Source organism: Lycium barbarum, chromosome 10 (genome assembly GCF_019175385.1).
Source record: "Lycium barbarum isolate Lr01 chromosome 10, ASM1917538v2, whole genome shotgun sequence".
NCBI classification, from domain to species: Eukaryota; Viridiplantae; Streptophyta; class Magnoliopsida; order Solanales; family Solanaceae; genus Lycium; species Lycium barbarum.
The window spans coordinates 118,184,937-118,189,283 of NC_083346.1; the positions used below are offsets into that span (position 1 = coordinate 118,184,937).

At 35.7% G+C, this 4,347-nt stretch overlaps 1 pseudogene; it reads right to left on the reverse strand.

The window, feature by feature from the left end:
* Positions 1-1,905: 1,905 nt before the first annotated feature.
* Positions 1,906-3,614, reverse strand: LOC132614982 (lignin-forming anionic peroxidase-like; annotated as a pseudogene).
* Positions 3,615-4,347: the final 733 nt, after the last annotated feature.

Genomic DNA, 4,347 nt, shown 5'->3' on the forward strand with positions numbered 1-4,347 from the left:
ACAAAAGTGAGGATTTTGAGTAATTTTAAGTGACGAAGTATTAATCGAGGTCCGAGTAACGTGCGGTTGTGATTATAGTATTGTCTTGCAGCGGAATTGGCTTGGATTCAAAGTAAATATTGAACATATTTCTGCTTTTGAAAGAATAAGGTATGAATCTCTCCTTATTAATATTAATTTCAGTTTATTTACGGAGATAAAATTATTACATAGTCGTATAATAAGTTGGATAGTTGAGAAACTTGGAAAACATCGTGTGAGATGTTTTATGGAGCCTATTGGTGTTGATAATGTTGTTGTAATGTTGGTATTGTTGTTGTTGTTGTTGGTTATTGGATTGTGATTTCGAGCTAAGCATATAAACAGGGGAGATGTTGCCCGAATTTCGGCAGATTCTAAATGAATTTAAATTAAGAGTTTAAGACCAGCGTATGACGAAGATCCTAACAATAGTATGAATGGTTGTATATGTCGATTACGAGGCTACGAATGATCTAAAGTGAATTGCAAGACAGGAAGTAAGTTGGAAGTCGAGAAGTTATCTTCCAGGTATGTTAAGGCTAGTCCCTTTCTTCTAAAGGCATGATTCCTTTCTTATGAATCCAATAGGTGTTTTCCAAATGTCCCATGATCCCTTTATGTGAATCCATAAATGTTTTCCAAGAATATTCTTATTCTCAAAATCTAGAAATTCATGATTCATAGAGTTCATGATTCAAAGGCATGACTTCTTTCTTGATAATCCATAAATATTTTCCAAAATGTCCCTATTTTCCGAGTCAAAGATTTATGTTTCTATAAGCATTTATGACAACAACAACGGACATGTTTTTACAATATGAATGACGATGTTAAAGATGAGAATGTTTCTATGATGATTATGATGATGATGATTTTAATTCTAGAAATTCCAAAGCTTATGATGTTAATACTATTATGATATTATTGAAGTTATTTCATGATTTTCTCGATTTTATTCATTGTTGTTGATCTCACCTTATAATAATTGATCCTTCAAAGTGAGATATAGCGATGATGATAATTACATAATGAAAATCGGAGGTTACCGACCTTACGTCACTCCGAAGTAGTTGTAGCTTTTATTTGGATCTCATGCATGCTTTATATATATATATATATATATATATATATATATATATATATATATTACTACACCGAGCCGCGCTATAGTCGGCCGGGTACAACACTTATTGTGCAACCACTGATCAGTTGGTATTACACACCGAGTCCCGAAAGGGCCGGGTACGTTACACACCAAATCCTGAAAGGGCGGGGTACGTTACACACCGAGTCCCGAAAGGGCTGGGTACGTTATGATGATGATATTATATATATGTATGTAAGAAAAAGTTTTTTTTAAAAGCTGAGCATGCATGACATCCGCCTTATGAGGCATCCAGATGTACATGTTATCTCTCTTATTCCATGTTACCTTCCATATCTATATTATGTTGTTATTCATGCCTTGCATACTAAATACATTTTTCGTACTGACGTCCCTTCTTGTGGACGCTGCGCTCATGCCCGCAGGTAGGCAGGGAGATGGATCAGACCCGTAGGTGTTCTATCAGCGGATTCTCATGAGCACTCCACTTACTTCGGAGCTGCAGACTATTTGGTATTGTCCTTATGATCATCGTATTCTATGTAGAGGCTCGTAGATGTGTGTGTACAGTTAGATGTTTTATAGCCCCACCGGTTCATATTGTTGTATAATATTTTGGTGGCCTTGTCGGCCTTATTTTGAGTTCTTGATACTTTACTGTTAGCCTTGCCGGCTTTATGATATACGTTATGTTGTGGCGACCTTGTCGGTTCGAATATGAACATATGTGCTGAATGATCGGATATTTCTATGTTGGGTCTTTTCTGCGTGCAGGTGTTCTTTGAGTTATGGTTTATAATGTTCAAAGTAACGGATAAGTCAGGTGGTTCCCGGCCTACGGGTCAGAGCCCGTCATACTCCTGATAGGGGTGTGACATCGATATAGGTACAGATGCTTAGGAAAGGCAAAGGTTAAAAAGAAGGTAAATGAAGCTTTATACAAAACGTCCATGACACGAGAACCTTTTATTTGCACAAAAAAAGAATATCAATCTTACATAACAAAGAAAAAAAAAAAAAAAAGAATAACTGAGATTACACTTCAATACATCAAACGTACAAATATAGTCGTATAATAGTAAATCCAACATAGCTAGATAGTGTAGAAGAGCCTTCTTAGACTAGCTAATTAAGAGAAATAATTCATATTGGAAGAACTAGTTCACACTGCCACAAACTTTTCTTGTGATTCCATTTTGACCAGTTAGAGGACTGATATCTCCCATTTTGATCATAGCAGCAGCAAAGTCGGATGAGAAAGATCGAGGACTGTTACTGTATTCCGAAACAATGCTATTTGTTGATCCTTCATTGAAAAGAACTTGATCTGATTGAAGAAGACCTTTCTTTTGGATGAGGTTCTTAAAGTAGTTGTTACCTAATTGATTCGATGTAACTAGATCCAGAGGTCCAAGATTTCCATTCTCTCCTTCTTGAGGACATTGACGTTTTCTAGTGCTTGCAAAACCGGCATCAATGTCCGTTCCATTGCCATAAATCCGATCACGGAATAGAAAACATTGTGCTTGTCCTATTGTGTGAGCCCCTGGAGATCAAAGAGCTAGTTAGTTTACTATAACATCCCATTTTTGTTTGATTTTTGAATGATAACCATAAATGTTAGTAACATTTGGATCACCTGACCAGGCGACCATGTCTCTTGTGCTAAGTCCCTTGCTGTCGAAGCTAGAAATAAGTCTATCGAGAGAATCAAAAGCATTAGGAAGATCTGTTTCTGCAAGTGTCTTACTTGCCGAGGTTGAATCTCTCCTTCCAAGTTTCACAGTCCATGATGGGCCTCCCACCTGATATTTTTTCACATAATCTTGCATTAGGATTACCGATTAATTGTTTATATTATAATACTATATACATATTAATTTAACTTATATTATGTTGAGAAATATCTTGTTCTGTTAATTGCAGTCTAGAAAATATATTTCTTTCTACTAAGAAACAAATTATGTGAATTTACCGCAGTAGATGCATCTCGAGCTGCAACAGCAAGTATGTCAGCACAAGAAACCACCTCGGGACAAATCTTTTCCACCTCTGCCTTTGGATCATCTATGACTCCATAACCTCTTGCCGATCCAAGATTTGGCAAGGCGGTCTTCTCACTTTCGATTGAAGAGTCTCATTAAGCAAGATTGAAGCATCACAACCCTAAAACGACAACCAATTATAACACCATTACAACCATTAATTTATATACCACTATTTAGAGAAATCATGAGAGACATCTATAATCTTTCAACTAACCTGAACAAAGCAGTCATGAAAGTGAAGGCGAATAAGGGAAGCAGCCATGCGGCATTCACGTGAAACTGCTTGCCTGATGCTGGTGCGAATCGTGTTGAGTGCATTAGGGCAAGTGTTATCATAGAACGTCGCGGAAAGTATTGCATGGCATTGCATACATGAAAGCAGAAGAAGAGAAAGTACAACAACAATAGCTGTGCATGAAAGATCGATTTGAAGCACTCATAATTTAAAGAATGTATACTGTATATCAAGAAATAAAAAAGAAATTGGATTATCACAATAAAATAAAATAAAATATATAGAGGCTTGGGTGAACTAGCTAAGTAGAAATAAAGGTAGATGATGAAAAGGGAATGCCTAAGGGACTCAATTTATAGGCACTGAAATCTCTTTTTGGTCACTAATGGCTGCTATGCGCGTTACTTCTAGTTTTTTTTTATTTTTTTTAATTTGTTTTATTCTATTTTATTTTATTCTAATGTATTGATATAATAAATATATACAGCTTAAATTATTCTTTAATTTTGGCTCTGGCTGGCTGACTTTGAAAGGCTTTAGAAATTAGAATTCTAGAATTTTCATTGTATTATTGTAGTATATAACTTTTACAAAGAGCTAAGAGGAAAAAAAAAAAAGCAAGAGAATAAAAAAATGGATTGTAGCTTTTTTTCTTTTGAATTTTTCACCCGGTATCCTACTTACTTCGGGCCCAATTAATTCATATTCACGCCGCGTAAGACCTATTAAAGGAAAAAAATTGCTACCAAAAGAAATTTCAATCAAAAGGCACGAATCAGAAACTTATGATTAAAGGGGAATCATTCTATCGGTCCACCATAACCTTGGTGGATTATAGCTACTTATGGGCAAACCTATAACGAAGACTTTTTGCTGAAAGTTTCTTGAATATTCTCTTAAAGGGGAAGGGTATAGAGGTGTTGATCTCTTGTGCACTA